We start from the raw sequence: 12,816 nt of genomic DNA on the forward strand, positions 1-12,816 counted from the left end.
ACTGTCTGGGTCCCTAGAGGGGGATTTGGGCAGTTGACCTTCTAATGGTCATTTATGACACAGCTGGAACACGGATATGGGGAAACAGATTCTTGGAGGGCAAAAACAAAACATTGTGCATGCCAGAACCCAGAAGAAGGAGCAGGGACCCCAAAAGAGACTACCTCAGACTTGCCTGTGAGTGTCCAGGAGTATGTGGCAGAGGCATGTGTCAGTAGCGGCCTGCTACAGGGTCCAGGTCACTTAGTGCAGCAGTAGATGAATGGGAGCTATTGAAGGAGATTGCCATTTTCTTCATTCAGTTCAGTTCAATTCAGTTGCTCAGTTGTGACTGACTCTACAACACCATGGACTGCAGCATGCCAGGGTTCCCTGTCCATCACCAGCTCCTGGAGTTTACTCAAACTCATGTCCTTTGAGTCGGTGATGAGATCCAACCATCTCATCCTCTGTCATCCCCTTCTCCTCCCATCTTCAAACTTCCCCAGCATCAGGGGCTTTTCATATGAGTCCATTCTTCTCATTGAGTGGCCAAATTATTGGAGTTTCATCTTCAGCATCAGTCTTTCCAATGAATATTCAGGACTGATTTCTTTTAGGATGAACTGGTTGAATCTCCTTGCAGTCCAAGGCACTCTCAAGAGCCTTCTCCAACACCACAGTTCAAAAGCATTAATTCTTTGGTGCTCAGCTTTCTTTAGAGTCCAACTCTCACATCCATACATGACTACTGGAAAAACCATAGTTTAGACTAGAAGGAACTTTGTTGGCAAAGTAATGTGTCTGCTTTTTAATATGCTTTCTAGGTTGGTCATAGATTTTCTTCCAAGGAGCAAGCACCTTTTAATTTCATGGTTGCAGTCACCATCCGCAGTGATTTTGGAGCCCCCCAAAACAAAGTCTATCACTGCTTCCACTATTTCCCCATCTATTTGCCATGAAGTGATGAGACCACATGCCATGATCTTAGTTTTCTGAATGTTGAGTTTTAAGCCAACTTTTTCACTTTCCTCATTCACTTTCATCAAGAGACTCTTTACTTTTTCTTCACTTTCTGCCATAAGAGTGGTGTCATCTGCATATCTGAGGTTATTGGTATTTCCCCCAACAATCTTATTCTAGCTGTGCTTCATCCAGCCTATGTTTCTCATGATGTAATCTGTATATAAATTAAATAAGCACTGTTACAAAATAGAGCCTTGATGCACTCCTTTCCCGATTTGAAACCAGTCTGTTTTTCCATGTCTGGTTATAACTGTTGCTTCCTTACCTGAACACAGAGTCTCAGGAGGCAAGTAAGGTCATCTGGTATTCCAATCTCTTGAATAATTTTGCACAGTTTGCTGTGACCCACACAGTCAAAAGCTTTGGCAGAGTCAATAAAGTGGAACTGGATGTTTTTCTAGAACTCTCTCACTTTTTTGATGATCCAACAATTGTTGGCAATTTGATCTCTGGTTCCTTTGCCTTTTCCAAATCCAGATTGAACATCTGTAAATTCACAGTTCATGTACTGTTGAAGTCTCTCTTGGAGAATTTTGAGCATTCCTTTCTAGTGTGTGAGATGAATGCAATTGTGCAGTAGTTGGAGCATTTTTTGGCATTACCTTTATTTGGGATTGGAATGAAAACTGGCCTTTTCCATTCCTGTGGCCACTGCTGAGTTTTGCCAGTTTGCTGATACAGTGAATGCAGCAGTTTCACAGAAACATCATTTAGGATTTGAAATAGCTAAACTGGAATTCCATCAAGATCTTCACCTCCACCTTAGTTTGGCCTCAGGTCAAACAACAGGGAGGAAACATAGCCTTGCCAAACAACATAAAATTTAATTAAAGATTGGCTAAACATGGCCCTGCCCATCAGAACAAGACCCAGTTTCCCTCTCAGTCAGTCTCTCCCATCAGGAACATTTCATAAGCTTCTTATCCTAATCCATCAGAGGGCAGACAGACTGAAAACCACAACCACAGAAAACTAACCAATCTGATCACATGGACCACAGCATTGTCTAACTCATTGAAACTATGAGCCATGTCATGTAGGGCCACCCAAGACAGACGGGTCATGGTGGAGAGTTCTGACAAAATGTGATCCACTAGAGAAGGGAATGACAAACCAGTTCAGTGTTCTTGCCTTGAAAACATCATGGATAGTATGTGAAGGCAAAAATATAGTACACTGAAAGATGAACTCCCCAGGTTGGTAGGTGCTCAATATGCTACTGGAGATCAGTGGAGAAATAACTCCAGAAAGAATGAAGAGATGAAGTGAAATAAAAAACAACACCCAGTTGAGGATGTGACTGGTGATGGAAGTAAAGTCCAATTTTGTAAAGAGCAATATTGCATAGGAATCTGGAATGTTAGGTCCAAGAATCAAGGCAAATTAGAAATGGTCAAACAGGAGATGGCAAGAGTGAACAGCAATATTTTAGAAATCAGTGAGCTAAAATGGACTGGAATGGATGAATTTAACTCAAATGACCATTATATCTACCACTATGGGCAAGAAGCCCTTAGAAGAAATGGAGTAGTCATCATCGTCAACAAAAGAGTCTGAAATGCAGTACTCGGATACAATCTCAAAAGCGATAGAATGATTTCTGCTCGTTTCCAAGGCAAACCATACAATATCACAGTAATCCTAATCTATGCCCTGACCAGTAATACTGAAGAAGCTGAAGTTGAATGGTTCTATGGAGACCTACAAGACCTTATGGAACTAACACCCCAAAGATATATCATTTTCATCATAGGAGATTGGAATGCAAAAGTAAGAAGTCAAGAGTTACCTGGAGTAACAGGCAAATTTGGCCTTGGAGTACAAAATGAAGCAGGTCAAAGGCTAACAGAGTTTTGTCAAGAGAACACATTAGTCGTTGCAAACACCCTCTTCCAACAACACAAGAGGACTCTACACATGGACATCACCAGATGGTCAATACTGAAATTGTATTGATTATATTCTTTGCAGCCAAAAATGGAGAAGCTCTATACAGTCAGCAAAAAAAGACCAGGAACTGACTGTGTCTCAGATCATGAATTCCTTACTGTCAAATTCAGATTGAAATTAAAGCATGTAGGGAAAACCACTAAACAATTCAGGCGTGACCTAAATCAAATCCCTTACAATCATACAGTGTAAGTGACAAATAGATTCGAGGGATTAGATCTGATACAGTGCCTGAAGAACTAATGTCAGAGATTTGTGACATTGTACAGGAGGTAGTGATCAAGACCATCCACAAGAAAAATGAATGCAAAAAGGCAAAATGGCTGTCTGAGGAGGCTTTACAAATAGCTGAGGAAAAAAAAGAGAGAGAGAGAGAAAGAAGTTAAAGGCAAAGCAGAAAAGGAAAGATATACCCATTTGAATGCAGAGTTCCAAAGAATAGCAAGGAGAGATAAGAAAGACTTCCTCAGTGATCACTGCAAGGAAATAGAGGGAAACAATAGAATAGGAAAGACTAGAGATCCTTTCAAGAAAATTAGAGATACCAAGGGAATATTTCTTGCAAAGATTGGCCCAATTAGGAATGGAAATGTTATGGACCTAGCAGAATCAGAAAATATTTGGAAGAGGTAGCAAGAATACACAGAAGAGCTATACAAAAAAGATCTTCATGACCCAGATAACCACGATTGTGTCATCACTCATCTAGAAGCAGACTTCCTGGAATGTAAAGTCAAGTGGGCCACAGGAAGCATCATTACAGACAAAGCTAGTGGAGGTGATGGAATTCCAGTTGAGCTATTTCGAATCATAAAAGATGACGCTGTGAAAGAGCTGCACTCAATACACCAGCGAATTTGGAAAACTCAGCAGTGGTGACAGGACTGAAAAAGATCAGTTTCATTCTTATCCCAAAGACAGGCAATGCCAATGAATGTTCAAACTACCACACAATTGCATTCATCTCACACGCTAGCAAAGTAATGCTCAAACTTCTCCAAGCCAGGCTTCAATATTATATGAACCTTGAACTTCCAAATGTTCAACCTGGATTTAGAAAAGGCAGAGGAACTGGAAATCAAATTGCCAACATCTGTTGGATCATTTCCAGTAGTCATGTATGGATGTAAAAGTTGGACTGTAAAAAAGCTGAGTGCCAAATAACTGATGTTTTTGAACTGTGGTGTTGGAGAAGACTCTTGAGAGTCCCTTGGACTGCAAGGAGATCAAACCAGACAATCCTAAAGGAAGGCATTCCTGAATACTCCTTGGAAGGACTGATTCTGAAGCTGAAACTCCAATACTCTGGCCATCTGATGCAAAGAACTGACTCACTGGAAAAGCCCCTGATGCTGGGTAAGATTGAAGGCAGGAGGAGATGGGTACAACAGGATGAGATGGTTGGATGGCATCACTGACTCGATGGACATGAGTTTGAGTAAGATCCAGGAATTGGTGATAGACAAGGATGCTTGGCTTTCTTCAGTCCAAGAATAACAAAGAATCTGACTTGACTGAGTGACTGAACTGAACTAAAATTACATTTCAGTTTGATAAAAATGTTGCCATTAATTTTAATAACTTTAGGTGACAAAACCATTCTTTGAAAAACTAAACAGTTTTCTTTGTCTGTCAGATGTCTAAAACATAATATGAATATGAATACAGACCACAAAGACCTAGACTAAGCCAAATTAATCAGCAATGCCTGGAAAACCAAGGCGGGGGGCGGGGGTGGGGGAGGGAGTGGTAGTTTTAATTCTAAACTGCTGAGAATGTTCCCTCAGCCAAACCTCACAGATAGTAAACCTTAATCATATGAGCAAGCAACTTTAAAATGTTCCAACTGTTTGATCACTAGTAAGCTTTTATCAATATTGTAATATGTGGTTCATATCAAAGCTTTTAATAGAACCATGGTATCTCTAGTTTCTTTATGTCTACATTATTATACTTTATACATATAAAATATCTCTACTTAAAAAAAAATATTATTAGATTTGGATTTACAACATGTGTTAAAAAGCAGAGACATTACTTTGCCAACCAAGTTCTGTATAGTCAAAGCTATGGTTTCTCCAGTAGTTATGTATAAATGTGAGAGTTAAACCATGAAGAAGGTTAAGCACCTTTGATAATTTTGAATTATGGTGTTGGAGAAGATTCTTGAGAGTTCCTTGGAGTGCAAGGAGATCTAATCAGCCAGTCCTAAAGGAAATCAATCTTGAATATTATTGGAAGGGCTGATGCTGAAGCTGGAGCTCCAATATTTTGGCCACCTGACACGAAGTGTCAACTCATTAGAAAAGAAGACCCTGATGCTGGAAAAGTTTGAAGGCAGGAGAAGAAAGAGACGACAGAGAACGAGATGGTTGGATGGCACCACGGACTTGATGGACATGAGTATGAGCAAGCTCTGGGAGATGGTGAAGGCCAGGGAAACATGGCATGCTGCAGTTCACAGGGTCACAAAGAATCAGATATTACTGAGCAACTGAACAACAACAACAACAAAGATCTCTATTTTAATAAAAATCTCTTACTTTTAAAGAAAACTGGCCAAGACGACTTTCAGGTTCACATGAATTGAGAAATAGTCAATGGTAAGTTGATACCTGATATTAATGTTTAAGTTTGTGGATCTAATACTGTAGACTTCGTCATTAAGAGTCATCATAATTAAGTATAATACTTCGCTGTAGAAGAAGAAAAATTCACTGTACTTAGGTTTAATAAATAAGATCTTTCTAATCTCTTACAAGAAAATAACTGGACATCATGAAACTTCAAAATAAATGTGAATGAGATAAAAACTTTGGGATAAAATCTTTAATCATATTTTAGAATGTCTGATTAGTATGGTCTTTCCAGATATTTGGTAACTTAATATTCTAAAACTATGCCAATTTAAGTGATAAAAGTTTATTTATTTAAAAGGTACTGAGATATCAATTACTAAAGAAAAAAAAGTATTTGAGAATATTAAGGAAAATATTTGGTATCACTTAAGATGTTCTCTATAAGAAAACAATTGTTTTTAAACATGATCATTAATGTTTAAGCTCACTAATTTATAAAATGCCAATGTAAAGACATTACATAATTTCACAGTACTTCTCTGAAATGAAAATATTTCCTGCCCAAGATGTTCTCTATAAGAAAGGAATTTTTTTTTTTTTAATTCTCTTTGGTATTTATGCTCACCAATTTATAGAATGATAATATAAAAGTCAGTTCTTGGTTGTTGGACTTATCAAGATTTCTTGATAAGTCTTGGAAACTTATCAAGTTTCCACAAAACTTGATAAGAAGTTTTGTGGAAAGTGGACCCTGAGAAAAGAATTTTGTGAATGGTTAGGACTCCCTCATTTTAAAATAAATTTAAATGATTTTAAAAGAGTGCAAAAACAACAACTTGAATTTGACTTTTCTCTCCATGAAGAGGACATGCTTTGTTCAGATGTTGAACTGCCTTTGATAATAGATTTAATTTCATTTACCTCTTAAATGATCTGTTTTATACTTGCCTCTGAAATCCTGTATTGTTACTTTGGCTAAGTAAATAACTATTGTTTCACAACTACCTATAATCCAATCTGACTGAGTATTCTAAACCTTTTTGATATATGTTGACAAAACTTCATAAATCATTCTAATGAAACACTTTTGATTTCTAGCTAACTTTGAGGTGCTTCAGAGGGCCCCTGAAACATCCCAAATAAAGATATTACACTAATTAGGTTCATTTTGTATGCAGGATTACATGATAAGTATTATCAAGTGAGCAATAAATCTCAAGTTATATTGTATGGTTAATGTTACTAATATAGATATCCTAGAAACTATATGGAGTTCCTAAAATTTTGATATGTCTGGGTAAAATGTTATCAGTCATAATTTTAGCTATTATCTTATTGTTGTCACACCACTAACCAGTGTCTCACAAAAATGTTTCCTCTTCAAGATTTATAGGAAGAACTTTTGGATAAATGCAAGTTTCTAAATTGGATAAGAGATTAAAAGATGCTAATGAAAAACCTCATGACTTCACAAAGGCTAACAAAAGGACTAAATGAACTGAGTTTCTATGCCCTTAAATGATCTATATTTATTTTCTTTATGACCTTAGTAAAATGAATAGGTATTGCTTCAGTGACCTATGATTCTGAGTTTTAAAATCTTTTAAATGTTTCTAATAAGCTTCCCAAATATCAAAATCTAACTAAGCTTTTTAGCTTCCAGTTGACTCTGGGATGGATGCTTTGAAGAAACATCTCTGGGGAAGCTCAGAGACAAATATTAAGCTACAATTATTTGGTATTTTTAATTCAAAACATTTTCAAGTGATTTAAAGTGAATTTTAGATTGTAATATATAGATAAATATCATTAGTACAGGTGTTTTAAAATTTATATGGAATCTCTAACATCTGGCATGTCCTGGTATAATGTTATCAGTCCTAATTCTAGAGATTATACTAAAATGTTTTATGGTCCAAGTTTCCTAACTATATTGTACTCAAATATTTAACCTTGCAGAAGAGCCATGGCACAAGTGTGCAAATTGCTTTTAGAAAGAGTGAGTCCCATCTGGGGAACCCTCTGTGAACTACAAAGTGACAGTTGTTGTTCAGTCACTCAGTCATGTCCACCTCTTTGCAACCAACATAATTTCTGACATAGTGAGAGAAGGTCCCTTGTTTCTGGACAAATTGTTAAGGAAATTTGTAAAATTTTGCTGACTATGCAACATTTTCATTGTGCCTATCATTCCCAGTCTTTGAGTTAGTGGAAAGAACAACTGGAACAATTAAAATTCAGCTGGCTAAAATTACAGATGCTTATCCCATCCCTTTGCCTAAGGCCTTTCTTTCCATTGGTTTTCCTCAACTTCAGATCTACTGTTTTGACAAATATCATTTATCTCCCTTTGGAACTATTATAGAGTGACCAAAGAGATTGGATAAAAGACTATACAATCCCATATTACTTAAGGGAGATATATTGTATTATTGCAAATGTTTAATCAAATTATTGACCAGTCATTCTAAGTATGTTTCTAAAGTTTATCCCAATAATCTATTCTCAAAGGAAGATCAGATATTCTATAAGTTACAACCAAGAGATTAGATATATATTGGAAAAGAAATAATTTAAATGACTGCCTACAACTTAAATGGAAGGGTCCTTATCAGGTTCCTTTGACTAGCTCATGCACAACAAAACTGAAGGGAATTGACTCTTGGATTCATATTTCCCACCTAAAAGGTGCTCTTGCACCAGACTTGTCTATAGAGAGAACTGTTAACCTTCAAGCTTACCTTAAAACAATGATCTGATAATATGGAAGCACCAAAGCCAGGATGAGAAGAAGATGACATCAGAAACAGATAGCTGTCCCAAGATGCTGGACCTGACCCATATGATTGTTCATAAGTTTTCTTCTTAGTTTCTTGGTCTCTTACACACGAATCAAATGTTAGTTTTGTTGTTTCTTTGTTTGTTTTGCTTTGTTTTTTACATATCTTGGGCATGATTTTCTGCAAATTTTAAAAATCAATCAATTTGTTGGGTTTGTGGCTGACTACCTGTATCCATCACTTCTGGTTTACCTTGATGAGTTTCTACCCCTCAAAGGCTCTGTTTGGATGACTTAGAAAGCTTATTTTGAAAGAAAAGAATTATAGTTCTGTCTGGGCTACTACTTATATCATTACATGGGACACAGTCACTTGACCCATCAAACATACTTATTCTGACCCTGGCCATAAACGTGAATTTCCCCTTAAAGTTACTCAGATTCAATAAGAGCATTAAGCTAAATTCCAGTCAAAAAAAGTAAATTCTAGAATATTAGGAGAGAGGCTTCCTCAGCTATGTGATGGTTTATCTGGCTAAAATCAGGCTACAGCAATCTAAGCCTAAAAGCCACCTCTATGTTGGGAACAATTAAATCATACCAAAGAAAGTCAACCTAGTAACACTAGAAAATTAAGTTTGGTATCCTATGAAAACTGCCAAAGTACCATTTCTTTTTTTCTTTTTTTTTTTTCCTTAAAGATTGACTGATATGGAACAGATTGGCTCAGATGTCCAGAAATATAGTGGCTGGGCATCTAACTAAATACACTGGCTAGCCATCTTCGATGGCTTTGAGGGTCCAATCTATGACCCTGGCTTCCACAAGCCTGGTTAAGAATGTGTATATTAGGATTCCCTTGGGCTCAAGGCCACCTATATACAAACTTAGATGTGATTCCAGCAAATTTACCATCAATATGAATTTGATTGGCCAACAGCTCTGTATTTCACTGATATGATCACTTAGCAGCTATTTTTGTGCGTTCAGTAGAATTGGAAAATGTTATTTCTCACATTGAAGCCTTAGTAAAATTCACTCAAAAGGCATTGAATGATAGCAATCAGGCTATTAGTCTACCAAATTCTGCGGTCTCTACGATAAGAAAAGCTATCTTACAAAATTGCATGGTCCTTGATATCCTTACAGCATCTCAAGGGGGCACCTGTGCTATAATTCAAACTGAATGTTATGTTTATATACCAGATGAATCCTCTAATGGGTGATGTTTTAGGAAGATGGTTTGGCTTTAAAAACTCATGACTTAAATCCCTATTTGTAACTTTAATCATGTTATTAGCTATATTACTTATAATCTATTTATTTTATAAGATTGATATCTTTTGTGTTAGATGATGTATAACCAGGTATCTGGCCATATTAATAATAGTTAAACATCTTAAAGGAATAGCTTACATTTATAATGTAAAATAATGACAATAGTGTAGTTCTAGGTATGGGAAGAAGCAACAGGGAAATATCTTCTGGATCCTATTAGATAAGAAGATAGAGGATCCAAATAATCTTTTATTATTTATCAATGGGCCTAATCCAGAAATTAATACCTGGTTTGACATATCAATGAGGACCTTTACTTGTTCTGGGATGAGCCTCACAGTGCCATGGGACCAAAAAAAAAAAAAAAAAGTCGTGAAATGTCTCCCAAATATGGTTGACTTTATGACAATGGGAAGGGACTGTGAAATGAAAGTATCTCCTGCCAGATCAAGGAACAAGAAATGTCACAGCCATCAGCAATTTCTGGCCTCCAAATGTGAATGAAGGTTCTCAAAACTGGGATCCAGAGGATGTGGCTTTGATTGCTGCAAGAAGAATCCCCAAGGTGGTTGCTGATGCACTGGGGGAAGTAAGGTGAACAAGGAAACAGGATGGGCTCCAGATAACTGAGATGCATGTGAAAGGAATCAATTCAGTGCAGCCCAGAGACTTGCATCTCCCCATACATAGAAGGCTAAATTCCCTAACTTGATACCTGATCTTTGATGTTCAGACCAACTGCTACCTTTGTTGCAAACTTGTATGTAGTCTGGCACTCCCCTGCCTCCTTGAAGCAGTTTTCTCAGAGCTAGTGAGATGCTGTCTCCTGGACTCAGAGTACTACACATTCCCACAAAAGAAAGCAACTCTACTTTCAGGTTGTGACTATATTTTTTAGTCAACACTTCATATTTTAGTATAGTTAAGGTTTTTACGAGTTGAGGATTCTAATTTAAACATTAACAAAATCTTTTTGAAATAATACAATAACTTTTCAAAAATACAATAGGAAATAAAATGTATGTTTTCAGTAAAGAAGATATGAGAAATGAAATTACATTTTAGTTTTAAAAATGAGCTCATTCATTTTATTTAGATGAAAAATGAAAGACAGGATGGATACAAAAAGTGATGAGAGATTATGAAGAGGAACCCTGAGGAAGAAGTTTTATGCATGGTCAGGATTAATTAAGCTTAGATGTTAATTAACTAAGCTAATATAAGACTGGACATTTTGTTTCTGTTAAAACTGCTCCCTTTGATAATAGATTGTGTGAATTTCTGTGCCCTTAAATGATCTATATTTTCTTTATAATCTTAGTAAAATGAGTAGGCATCATTTCAGTGACCTAGGATCCTATGTTTTAAAATATTTTTTATATTTCTAACAAACTTTCAAAATATCAAAATCTAACTAAGTGGCCTCCAGGTGACTATGGGATGGATGCTTCAAAGCAACATCACTGAGTGACTTCAGAGACAAATGTTAAGCTATTTTTATTTAGTATTTTTAATTCAAAAACATTGTCAACTGATTGAAAGTAAATTTTGGATTGTCAAAACCATTAAAACAGAATTCAAAAATTTGTATGGAATCCCTAATATCTGACATATCCTGATATTATGTTATAGCCTTAATTCTTGTGATTATACTAAAGTGTTTCATGTTGCAAAAATATCCAAGTTTCCTAACTGCATTGTACTCAAATATTTAACCATGCAAAAAGGCCATGACTCAATCAGTACAGAAGGTGCTTTTAGAAAGAGTGATTCCCATCTGGGAAATCCCCTCTGAACTATACAGTGACAAAAGGACCCATTTTACTAGGGAAAGTATGAAGGAAATTTGTAATACTTGGCCAATTGTACAACATTTCCATTGTGCCTATCACCCTCCAAATCTTCTGGGTTACTGGAAAGGACAACTGGAACAATTAAAATTCAGTTGGCTAGAACTACAGATGCTTATTCCTTCCCTTGGCTAAATCCCTTCCATTGGTTCTCCTCAACTTCAGATCTACTCCCTTGACAAATCTAACTTGTCTTCCTCTAAAATAGTTATAGGGAGACCAATGAGATTGGATAAAAGTCTATATGATCCTATATTACTTAAGGGAAATATATTGTTTTATTGCAAGTGTTTAATCAAATTATTGATAAGTTATTATAAATTTGTTTCTGAAGCATATTACAGTAATCTATCCTCAAACCTGGGCTTCCCTCGTTGCAGATGGTAAAGAATCCACCTGCAATGTGGGTGAGCTGGGTTCAATCCCTGGGTTGGGTAGGCCCCCTAGAGGAGGGCATGGCATGCCACTCCAGTATTTTTGCCTGGAGAATCTCCATGGACAGAGGAGCCCAGTGGGCTATCATCCATGGGGTTGCAAATAATCGGACATGACTAAGTGACTAAGCACACAGCACGTCCTCAAATTGATGGTCAGATGTTCCATGATGTACAACCAAGAGATCATGTATATGACAAAACACAACATTTAAATGACTCCTTCTGAACTAGAAGGAAGGGTTCTTTTGACTAGCTTATACACAGTGAAACAAGAGGAAATTGGCCTTGGGCTCTTATCTCCCACCTAAAAAAGGCTCCTTCATCAGACTCATCTACAGAGAGAAGTGTTGACCTTCAAACTTACCTGAAAACAATGTTCTAATAATAAGGAAGCACCAACGCCAGGATGAGAAGATGACATCAGAAACAAATAGCTGTCCCATGATGCTGGACCTGACCCATATGATTGTTCATAAATTTTCTTCTTAGTTTCTTGGTCTCTTACACATGAATTAAATGCCTTTTTATTTTTTATTTTTTTCCCTACCATGGGCATGATCTTCTGCAGATTTTAAAAATCAGTCAAATTGTTGGGTTTGTGGTCAATTACCTATATCAAGGACTTCTGGTTTACCCTAAAGAATTCCTACCCCTCCAAGGTTCTCATTGGATGGTTCTCAGAAAGTTTATTTTGAAAGAAAAGAATTATAGTTCTGTCTGGTCTACTACTGATATCACTAGATGGGACCCACTCACTTGACCCATCAAACATACTTATTCTGACCCTGGGCACAAGTATAAATTTTTTCCCTTAAGGCTACTCAAACTCATTAAGCTCAATAAGCTAAATTTCAGTTTTATTAAATAAATAAATAAATAAAATCTAGACTATTAACAGGGATGCTTCCTCAGTTATGGGATGAATTTATCTGACCAGG

This window comes from Cervus canadensis, chromosome 1 (assembly GCF_019320065.1).
Source record: "Cervus canadensis isolate Bull #8, Minnesota chromosome 1, ASM1932006v1, whole genome shotgun sequence".
Lineage (NCBI taxonomy): Eukaryota > Metazoa > Chordata > Mammalia > Artiodactyla > Cervidae > Cervus > Cervus canadensis.